Genomic DNA, 12,291 nt, shown 5'->3' with positions numbered 1-12,291 from the left:
GACAAGAGGCTTACTTGTATCATTAGTCTCTTAAGACCTCGGTCACCATGTTTACATGCAAAAGCACCACATATGATACTGTATGATGCAGGTCCTCTATGTCATACTTACTGTAACATGACAGGTGATGTGAGGAAACAAGACAAGACCGGTCAAGCGGTCAAAACTGACTGACGAACTGAAACCATGTACAGTATATTCAAATGCATGCGGCGAAAAGTGCCAGCAGCGAAGCCTTAAAAGCCTCCACAGCACACACAGGCCTTGACCATACAAAGCAGAGAATCCTAGAACCGTACTGTACTAGTCTACTCGTTGCGGGGAGAAATTGTAAGCTTGCATGGCCGCACGTCTAAGTTAGTCTTTAGTAGATATTTTAAAATTTTATCTTCTATAATATTTATTAATATTATTATAATATTTTTTACTTTTTTATTTTTTATAACTATTTTTTTCTACCTTCAATTACTCTACTTCCTCTCTCGAATCTACGTACATACTCTATGAATAATAATATAGATTCTTTTTTTTTGCCAAAAATGCCGCCTCTCACTCCGATCCAGCTCCCATCCGCATCACTATGGAGGTCGAAACCGATCCCGCTGGAGCTTTATAGCGGACGGGAGGAGGCGGCAAAGTGTCAGCACAGTATTACGGCTTGCTTTTTCCGGCACTGTTAGAGATGGCCTAAGCTTATGTGGCCGCACTGGCAGTATATCAGCACTTTAGCAGCGTCGACGATCGGTAAATCGTATATCTAACGAATTGTAAAAGAATTAGAGGTTATTTTGAGTATATGAATTATAAGGTAATACATATGTTTTTAAAGATGGGTTTGACTTTCTATAAAGATAATAACTTTACGCTCTATTTATCTTGTATTAATATGAATCTGTTACAAGCGAGTATAGCTAGTTTATATGGATCTAAGCATAATCAACGATTTCTTCTTAACTTCGGTTGGCCTGTCTCGCTCATAATGCTCTATGATGACTTGGTTTTTTGGCTCCCCTTCATAGGCCCCTTGGCTCTGTATATACATATGGAGTGTCGTGCGTCATATAGACTTCACTTTCTTATTTTTGGAGATAAATACTCTACGGGTGATTTCCTTTCTTTCAGAGATCTCCTTTCTAGAAATAAAGATATACCCTGAGAATTATAAGAAACCTTAGGGTATCCGGATGTGGTAACTATATATTATTTATCGCCAAGCCCCCGTTAGTACGTGAAATAAAACTTTGACAGCTCAAGTATATAACCAGTAAAGATAAGCTTTTTATCCGATCTTGTTATCGAGTAGACTCGAATTTTTCAAGTAGGATGAAACATCTAACCGAATTTCCTAGGTTCTATGATCACCTACTTGGGATTCCGAACGCCTCCGAGTTCTAAAAAAGTACTGGATTCTTTGTCCCATCTGGGCAGGTTTTCTAATTGCCCCAAAAAAAGTCATCCCATCCTTGCCAAGTATAGGGGGGATAAGAGTTGTCGCTGGTTAGGCTCGGAAGTTGAACTGTGGCAGCAGAAAGTTTACGTGGTGACGAAAAGGATTCTTTGTCATGAATGTGAAGAGATTGTTGCTCCATCCTTTCGACTGCTTCAACGCATTGGAAACCCCAGCGGGTAAACAACTGCACTAAAGTCCATCTATTTATCCACGTCAATCAGCTAAAAAGGCGTAGCCTTGATAACCGAGCATCGCTTGGACACCCGTGACTCATAATGTAGCTACGTCTAGAATTAATGTTTTGGAGATTAAGCATTGTGTTTCACAACTCGTTGGCCTATATAAACCCCTGGGTGCTAGAGCTTAGCTGCATCAAATTTGATCATGAAACATCCTCCTTCGCCTTAATATACTCCTTCATCTCATGATTATTCCCTATCCTCCCTTGAGTACACACCCCTTACTTCATCATCGTCTCCTCCAATAAGGAGGCTGAAGAGAGGGTGGCGCCTCACGTGTCCCTGTTAAAGACGATAAGCCATTAGCACCTCAGGTTCAAGATGAGATGAACTAAGACTTTTTGGAGGCAAAAATAGAGGAGGAAGAAGCGACGGGTGAGACGGAGAAGAGAGTGGCGTCTAGCAGCGTCTCCAATAAAGATGGCAAGATGCCCGCCCCTTCATCCTCTCCGTCCTCATGTTTTTCCGGCGAGGATAGCTGGAGGGAGTAGCCAGAGCAGCGACACCGATAATGAGGGTGGAGAGCCAATGCTTCTTCCAAACCCTATGTCCTGTCCTCGAAGATGTCAATGATCGAGCGACGACACCGGCGAGTCGGCATGGGGCCGAAACATCGACGACTTGATTTCCTCCGTTGGCACCAGTGTTTGGAGAGAGACAAGGGAGTCACTCCTTTCTTTTGCTGAGTCGGTGAAGCTTTGTTGGTCGAAGACTCTCCTTTCTCTTCGTCGAGTAGATTTTTTTAGGACGTGTAATCATCTTTTCCTTAGCTTATCTGTAAAAGATTTAAAATTTTTGTTAAATGAAATGTTCATATTTCTACTGCAATGTCTTGTGTATGATTGTGAACCTTTTCGAGAATACAAGGAAACTTTTAAACGAGTTTTCGGTCTTGGTTTCTTTCCAGTAGGTTAGGGAGCTTATCGGAATTTGTTGAAGAATTAGAAGATGCTTTTAGTAGACGTATCACAAGAAAAACACATATGAGTTTTTATATAGATTTGGACCTCTCTGATGATAATAACTCTACGTCATATTTATCTTATATTAATCTGAGTTTGTTACAAATGGGTGTGGCTAGCCTATATCTAAATTTAGTCGGTTACTTCCTTATTGGCTTCCATTGGCTTATGTTGCTCGTAATGCTCTATGATGATTTGTTTTTGGCACCTCTTTCGTAAGGTCTCTTGGCTCCGTATATATATAGGGTGTCGTGCATCTTCTGAACTTTTTTCTAATTTTGGAAATGAATCTTCCTGGTTATGGGACGTTTTGGTAGTGATTTTCTTTCTTTCAGAATTTTTTTCTCAAAGATAAAGATATATCTCAAGAATTATAAAAAACTATGAAGTATACGGATATGAAAACTATCTATTATTTATCTAAGCTGTTTTTCTTTCTTCCTGTGAAGGCGCACCACAAAATGCAATTGCTGGGCAGCCAAGTGCTGAAAGCTTCTTGCCACTTTTTCACTTCCTCACTAGTCACTACTAGAGGTAGAGATGAAAACGGACGGGAACGGTTGGGAAAACTCTCTAACCGTTTTCACTTTCATATATTCTCTGCCAGACGGAAAAGAAAACAGGATAGGTGGGAACGAAAAAAAAACAAAAACAATCGGACATAATCGGAGGGTCGAAAACGAACCAATCCGATCGGAAAAATGCCGGTATCGGTCGGGATTCGAAAACACAAAATGGAAACATCGACCTACAGAACCATCCAGACATGTCAATATGTATAAGTTTAATATTATCTTCAGATAACACTGAATTAATAAGTTTAATAAACCAATCCAATCAACAAGTCGCATTAAAGTAAAAAAAATGTCATATGATTTTTCGATTCACATGACATATCATTTTTTATCAATATTTAACTCAAACAATACAAGATACGAAGATACAACAATATATGTCTTAGGACCGAGCAGTAGCTCGGTTGGTTCGCTCCCAGTGGCAGACTGACAGGGACGGTCAGTCGTGGGTTCGATCCCTAGGATCGACCCACGAGTCTAATCGGGGGTTTTTTCTTAGTAGTTAGGGGTATGCACACACGTGCCCGTTTAGCAAGAATATATCTGTAACGTGTATGCTTAGGACATGCACGTGTGTGCGTGCGTTAGGTGTGAGTGTGATATAAGTGGGTTATGTACGTCATGTTTTGTACCTCTCTAAAAAAGAACCATATAAACCTTAACTCGATACTCGAGCATATAATAAACATAAGTGATAAGTCTCAACTAAAGACATAAGTGAGCGTAGGGGTGAAAACGGACGGAAACGATCGAAAAAACCCCCTACCATTTTCACTTTCATATTTTTTCAGCCGGACAAAAACGAAAACAGGATAGACAGGAACGGGAAAAAACGAAAACGGAGTGAAAAAAAGGATACGACACCGAAACGGAACGGGATTTTCCCGTTCAGTTTTCATCCCTAACTAGAGGATCAGTATCTGTCACGTCGTCAGGCAAACCACCATGCAGTCTCTTCGGAGTCATCAGATAGAAAAGGCAAACCGCCATACATACCATGGTTTGAGAAATCATCTAGTTCGACTGACTCTAGTGAGGATTTGATGACAACTGACGAGTGGTTGAATAGCAAGCATCTTAGGCTCAGGAACCTCATCTGCATTACTCAATAGAGTACCTGGAAAGGTTTTCGATTGTAGGAGAGGGATATGGCAAGGTGATCCCCTTTCATCTCTTTTATTTGTCCTAACAGCAGACCTTCTACGATCGGTGATCAACAAAGCAAAAGATCAAGGCCTCCTCAATTTGCCAATACCTATGGGTGCAGGATTTGACTTCCCTGTAGTGCAACATGCAGAAGATACACTTGTGATCATGGAAGCCTGTTCCAAACAACTTTTTTTTCTAAAAACTCTGCTCAACAGTTAACACATTTGCAGACTCGATTGGGCTCAAGGCTAATAATAGCAAGTCAAGTAGGGTGCCAATTAACGTCAGTGATAAAAGAAAAGAGAGTTACTAGCAAGAACATTTAACTCTCAAATTTGCAAGTTGCCAGTGCTTATTTGGGGCTCCCACAGCAGGGTCTTACCAAGCCGAAAGTGATTGACTTCCTGCCTCTAGTGCCGAGGTGTGAGAGAAGACTGGTGGCATCATCTATGTTCCTTACTCAGGCAGGAAAATTGCAAATGGTAAAGTCAATCATCTCTTACTTGCCAATTTAGGTTCTGTTTATTTAGGTTTCTACAAGCTGTTGCTTCTTCAGAAGGTTGCTGCTGGTAGAAGCTAGTAAAAAATGTTTCTGCCTTCTGTAGCTTCTATAGTAGTGAAAACTATTTTTGCTTCTCAGAAACTACAACCAGAAGCCAGCAAAAGCAACCTGTTTATGAGAAACAGAAGCCAACAAAAATCCAAACAAACATGACCTTACTACATGTGCACGCCCAAACTGCCACAAACAATCATTAAACAAATAGATAAATATAGAAAACACTATCTCTGGCTGGCGACGGAGATCAGATATCAATACCAAGAAACCCTTTTTAGCTGCTGAAAGATGATTTTGTAGGCCAAAAAAGTAAGGAGGACTAGGTGTGTTGAAGCTAAGAGTGCAAAATGTGTGCTTACTCCTCAAGAATCTGCATAAATTATTCAACAAAGAAGATTACCATGGGTACATTTGGTGTGGCAAAATCACTATGCTAATTGTCAACTGCCAGGGACAAGGAAGAAGGGCTGCTTTTGGTGGAAGGGATATAGTGAAGATTATTGATACATACAAGGGATTGTCAATGGCCAAGATTGGCCAAGATCTCTTGAAAGGCATGATACCTGGGTCAAAATATCCAGAATTATACCCGTACACAACCAAGAAATTGATACACTGCAGCAGGTTGTCAATGTCAATCACCCTCAACAACTGTTTCAATTACCATTGTCTGAGCAAGCATTCCTACAGCTACAAACGCTGTATGATGACTGTTGGTATATGTGTCAAATATATGTACATCATTAGTTAGAGATAAATTTGAGTTTAAACTATGTGGTTAGAGATAGAATTATAGTCGGACTTGTATTCCTAGATCTATAAATATTAGGCATCACCTATATAACTGTGACACGACAAATAGATGAATATGGAGAGAAACATCTGTAGTCATACTCTAAGTATATAGGTAAGATGGTCGAACCTCATTACAAAACACCATGTTTTAATGTCGTTGATTTTATATTTGGCTTTACGATCTTAGTGATACTTTCGTGTACTCTAACAATGACCTTCAGCATATCAACTTCAGTGACAATCATGACATATGGGGGTATATTTGAGGTAATCACTCTTTCTCTTCTGCCAAAGCATATAAATATATCATAGGACATACACCAGTACACCCATGCTATAGATGCATGTGGAAATCGTCATGCAAATTGAAACACAAAGTGTTTTTCTGGTTAGTGCTCAAGAATAGGGTTAACACAAGAGGGCTACTACGCAGGAAGAATATGTACTTGGAATCCTACACTTGTGATTTATGCATCTGGCAAGAGGAAGAAACCTTAGAGCATCTGTTCCTCTTCTGCAACTTTGCAAGACGGTGCTGGGCTATTGTCGGATTGCAAGTTCCTCATTTGAGGCCATTGGAGATCCTATCATCTTTCAAGGATGCATTAGCTGTCCCTTTTTTCATGGAAATCATAATATTACTATCTTGGATCATTTGGACAGTAAGAAATGACTAGATCTTCAAAAATATTACACCAACAGTTCACGGCTGCAATGTCAAATTCAAGCATGAATTCGCAATGAACCTGTAGGGGATAATCCCCTCCAGTTTCATCAAAAAATCGTCGATGCTAGTTTCTGTTTTAGCTTAGACATCGTAAACAAGCTCCAGTGCTTTAGTTTAGTCCGTCGATTCGGCATCTCATTTTGAGTAGGCTGCTCGACGAGCGATGCTGGCGAGCCGGTGCTGAGCAGGTAACTGCTGAGACCGTGGATCTTTACATATATAAAGTGGTACCCTGTATTGGTTCAGAAACAACTTCTGTGAATACATGCTACATTATGTACATTCTGTATAGAAATGTTACTGCTGCAACAATCCATTGTTCGTTTGCAAATTCTCTCAAGGCAACCAGGACGTTTCCTAGAAAGATTACTCTTCACTATTTGATGCATCCGTTTCCATACACCAATTGGTTCAACTTTCTGCAAGTAAACGTAACAGAGAGAGTTAGAGTCAAGCGCAGCAAGAACAAGGCGCAATAGAGCCGCCGATTCTTACCTACTATGTACTATGAAGCTGCAACTGTCGTTTGATCGAAGTTCAGAGACGAAACTGAATGCGTGATAGACGTGAACTCAACAAGGCAAAGAGCTCCTCGTCTATGCTTGAAGTTTGGGACAGACTGGGGCAGAGGGCGTCGACATGGAGCCTGCAAAAAAGCAAACGACATAGAAACCAGTTAGCCGCAAACGTGGCTGCTGCAAGTGCAGTGCTTCATTTTAGCCGAGATGATGGCACACTCACAGAGGTTGGGATAGCAGGGCTGCTTTGACACTGGATCGTCTTCCAAGGGAGGTGGTACCTGACCATATATCATTTCGCAGCTCATGTCTTCAAAATCTGCAGAGCTATGGTAGGTCAGTGTGCATGATACATGATCAGCTATAATTTCAGAAGGATAAAGACCAAATGATTCGCCTGAATAACAGGAACTGATATTGAGGTTGAGCTATTGTAGTGCAACTTCAGTTACACAAGTTTTCCGCATTTTCAGGTAGTGAAGACTGCTAAAATTAACGTTTTCCAGGGGGGAAGAACTGGCGAGATTCACAAGAAGCTAAGCTATTTTAGGTACCTTTCAAGTTACTGGTAACTGCTAAACTGCAACTGCTCTGGTTACAAAACTAGCAGAGAACCCTTTTTTCTGTGAAACTGAACGAGGAGCATCAAAGCCCAAGGGAGCTTACTCGGATTCATGGTGAGGGGAAGCCCAAACTCATTGGTGAAGAAGTCCTGCGTCGGAATCTTACACATGTTCACGCACATGCCGACGCACCCGCTGTTCTCCAAGTACCTGCTCGTTTCATTTGTGCATTCCATCTTAGGCTGGCTGACATCTAAATGGGATAGAAAATGTAGTAGCAGTAGCAGCTAGCAGTAAGACATGGACACCTGCATTTCTTGATGAGCACCCCGCTCTTCTGCTTCACGCCATTGACCTCCACCTCGATCACCTCTGACGGGCCGACGAGCCAGTGGAAGAAGGGGACGGTGAGCGCGGCGTTGAACTCGCACGCCCAGCGCGTGGGCGGGAAGAGCTTCCGGAACTGCTCGGGCGCGCCGGGGGGCAGCATGGAGAGCAGCACCTCGCGCACGGCCTCCTGCTGCTGCTCGCGCGTCCGGCCCACCATCACGCGCGAAGCTCTCGTAGTCCCAATCCCACACCGTCTTCTTCTCTTGCTTCTTCTTGCCGCCGCTGGTGAACTTGTCCATCTTGCGCGCGAACAGACCCATGAACGCCCGCTCCAGCGGCCCGTCGCGGTACTCCGTCTTCTCCCCCATCGGCGCGGGCGCCGTCGCCGCGCACCGCACGACGCCGATACTACGGCGCCTCGGCCTTGGCGCCCTACCGGCCGCCACCGCCGGCGTCGCGGAACGTGCGGCGAAGCAGAGCTCCATGGGCAGTGACGATGCGGTCGATCGAGCGTATCCTGCTGGCGGTTCGACGTGGTGTACTGGCTGGGCTGCATCGATCGCGTGGTTCCTGCATTGCATTGTTGGCTCTGGTGCGCGCGTTGTGAGGCTGCGAGGGCGACACGGTGGCGGCGCTGGCCGGTGGTGTCTGGTGTGTTTCGGATGTGGCCCCGACGAGAGACTCTCCAGGCGGCACGACGGCCACAACAAATCAGCGCGCGACGGCCACAACAGACCAGAGATGAACGGACTGGCGTTGGTGTCTGTGCGTGTGCAGTAACGCCAGGCCCGTGGGCTGACCAGGGCCCAACTGAAAAGTTTCCGTAGGCTATTATATTATCTGTTGGGCTCATGTGGGGCCAACTGGGATGAATGGACTTAAGAAGAGCTCTTGTGCGATAGATTCGTTTTTGGTTACAAAATTTAGGATCCATAATACCTGATTTTATTTAGCGTTTTAAGTATACACTAGTTAATAATTTAAGGGTTATATAGATTTTTTTATATATGTATATATATTGTATATATATTATATGGATAGGCTTAACTCTAATTACTGTTGTACCACTCCTAGCTACAATTCAAAAAATAGTAGAGTTACAATTCACAAGATATGGAGTTACAACTAGACGTAAATAAAAAAATTGAGTTGTAATTGCGTTATGGATGAATGTAACTTCTAACGAATTCCTTGTCTAATGATGTATAACACAACTTAAGAAACACGATTGTAATCGTAGTACAATCTAAAACGTAACTCTAGTCCTTTTATATATATATATATTAATTGTAACTCGTTAACTTCTCATATTATAATTACGTACTTGTAGACGCGCGGTTATAACTATTCTACCTAATAGATTGTAACTGATAGTTTTTTTAGTTGTAACAAAGTATATGCACAATAATAAACTATAGTATGACTAGACGTAGAATAGATTTACAATATATATATATATATATATATATATATATATATATATATATATATATATTGTCGGATGGTTAACTCCTGTCGCAGGAATCTTGAGGGACCCCTTTTTAGAGATTCGGTCGGGGGGATGATCCTGAATATGTTCGCCGGAGAAATAAATGGGTATAAATGCAATGGCCGGCGGGGGTGGAATGATCTAGTGCGGAACGAAGTAAATGCACTGGCGTTTAGACAGGTTCGGGCCGCACGGAGGCGTAACACCCTACTCCTGTATGGATACTATAAATGCTCTGAGAATATCTCTTAAGGATGTTGCTAGTTACAAGAACGTTTGTCTACCCTAGAGCCAGGGGCGCCTTGTTCTTCGGTCTGTGTGTATCAGTTGGCTCTTGGTACTCTCGATCTTCTTTTCCCTTCTCTACTTGCTTCCTCTGGGATCTTCCAACCTTTCTAAGATTGTTCTGATATTCTTAGCCTGAGAGCTTGTCTTTGTCCGTGCTGCCGGCTGCTTTAAATACCCGCCGGTAGTAGCATGCCCCGAACGGGAGGGTACGAGTCTCAAGGCACCATAAATGTAAAGGGCATCATTATGGCCTCTGTGCGAAGTGACCGGGGGTGGAAAAGGCGCCCCCCACCCGGTCGTCCATCACCATAAATGCACTGACAACGGGCGCCGTGGAGAGGGCCCACCGGGCAGCTGCAGAGCGGCCCGGCGTGCCTGTCCTGTCTTGTTCTCCTGCCACAGCAGTGCGACAGACGGAATGCCTCGGCTCTCACGACGTTATCCCGAGACGGGCCGGATGGCACGGGATGGGACCCGTGCATTTAATGACCCCACGCCCTTCTGCCAGAATGTGGCAGAAACTGACACCGAGCGTGGCGGGAGCAGTTGGAGGTGACAGGCCACGCGCGCTCTTAAATGCCGCTTCGGGCCTTTGACTGGCTGACACCTCATCAGTGGGCCCCTGCGGGGGGCCACTGTCAGGGGGCGTTCTGAGTCGTCGGGGAACCGAGTGCTCGGGGATCACTGTTCACCTCCCCGAGCACTCTCTCCCGGTCACACTTGCACGGACCTTCGGGGGACCGAGTGCTTGGGGGCCGCTGCACGCAACCCCGAGCACTCTCTCCCGGAACTTCCTTCACTGGGTCCTCAAGGTACTTGGGTGCCCAGGGGGCCACCGCTCGCGACCCCGGGCACACTTCTCCCGGTACTTAGCTTTCCTGGTCGTCGAGGGACTCGGGTGCTCGGGGGTCACCGTACACCTTCCCGAGCACTTTCTTCCCGGCACTTAGACTTCGCAGATCATCGGGGAACTTGGGTACTCGGGGACCACTGACTGTGGCCCCGAGCGCCCTCTCCTGGGACTTAAATCTTTTTTACCTTGCGGAGGAGACCCCGCGGAATGGTGTCACGTGGTGGATTGCTGGCCTGGCCTTTGGATTCGGGGACCCCCGGTTCCTGATTCACGACATATATATATATATGAAGTATATTTGGTATTTCCGAGAGTATGTACTCCCACTTACGTATCTTATAATATATGGAGTATCTCATATGATAAATGGTATGAACATGGAGTATATGAGTATATAAGATCATCCAAGTGGTGTGTATACTCTTTTAGTGGTTTGTACATATTTTTTAGTATATTACATTTTATGTACAAATATAAATGTATTATTAAATCTATTAAAATTGATAGACTTCTTTTTAATTTTTTTATATAGTTCACATTGGAGTATCTTAGAATGAGTATATAAGTATGTTTATAGTGATAAAGAAGTATATCTAAGTCATTTATGGAGGTATATTATAGTAAGGAGTATATCCAATTCCTATAGGAAAACTAGTCTGTACTCCCGAGAGTACATACTCGCTACTATGATATACCACATAAATAAATTAGATATACTCATTTTTCACTTTGAGTATACTTATATACTCATTCTAAGATACTCCAATGTGAACTACATAAAAAAATTAAAAAGAAGTTCATCAATTTTAATAAATTTTGATAATACATTCATATTTGTACATAAAATGTAATATACTCAAAAAATTATATACAAACTACTAAAATAATATACATACCACTTAAATGATCTTATATACTCACATACTCTAAATACATATTATTATTACATAAGATACTTTCTATGTTATGAGATACGTATATAATAGCATATACTTTGAAAGTACCAAATATGCACTTTGTTTGAGTTCGAGTTTGTCTTGCTGAATTCTCTATCGATTCTAGATCCGGCCATTATTAATTGAGAACTGCTATAAGTACGATCCGGCTGTGCGACCGGAACATTGTAGCAACACGGAATCGGAATGTGGTCAGATGGTCGGATGTATGTATAGCGTTTTCGTTATTATTTATATTAATTATATTGTCAGTGACTAGACATAGCATAGATTTACCGTATATATATATTTTCTTTGAGTTTGAGTTTGTTTTGCTGAATTCTCTCTCAATTCTAGATCTGTCTAGTATACGTACTTACCCGGCCATTATTAATTGAGAACTGCTATAAGTACACCCGGCTGTGGGACGATCGTTTCGATTGTGTACTGTAGCACGAAATACTGTAGTAACACGGAGTCGAAATGTGGTCGGACGGCCGGATCGTATATATAGCATTTTCGTTATTAATTATATTGTCAGTGATCGGACCGGTCCTTTTCAGAGCCAATAATAATAATCCATATCGTGACATAATAACTCAATTCAAATCAATTCAGTCAACCACAACACAGAGATTAGACATATAGTTCCCGGCTGGATCGGAACACAACACGCAGCTGTGGCGGCGGTCTGCTAAGACTAGTTTGTTCTGGTCCAGATGAGACCGGCACGGGGGATTCCATGCCCACATGAGCCTCCCTCTTCTCCGTGTTCATCTCCCAGCACGTCAGACTACTCCCAATGATTTTCTTTTGAAAACAAAAATCTCGTTATGAAGGAATTTTTTTTCTTTCAGCG

General features: G+C 42.9%; 1 pseudogene; it reads right to left on the bottom strand.

Moving 5' to 3' along the window:
- Positions 1–6,645: 6,645 nt before the first annotated feature.
- Positions 6,646–8,506, bottom strand: LOC133898244 (beta-carotene isomerase D27, chloroplastic-like; annotated as a pseudogene).
- Between the last annotated feature and the right edge of the window lie 3,785 nt (positions 8,507–12,291).

This window comes from Phragmites australis, chromosome 18 (assembly GCF_958298935.1).
Source record: "Phragmites australis chromosome 18, lpPhrAust1.1, whole genome shotgun sequence".
NCBI lineage: Eukaryota > Viridiplantae > Streptophyta > Magnoliopsida > Poales > Poaceae > Phragmites > Phragmites australis.
This window is presented reverse-complemented; position numbering and strand designations above follow the sequence as displayed.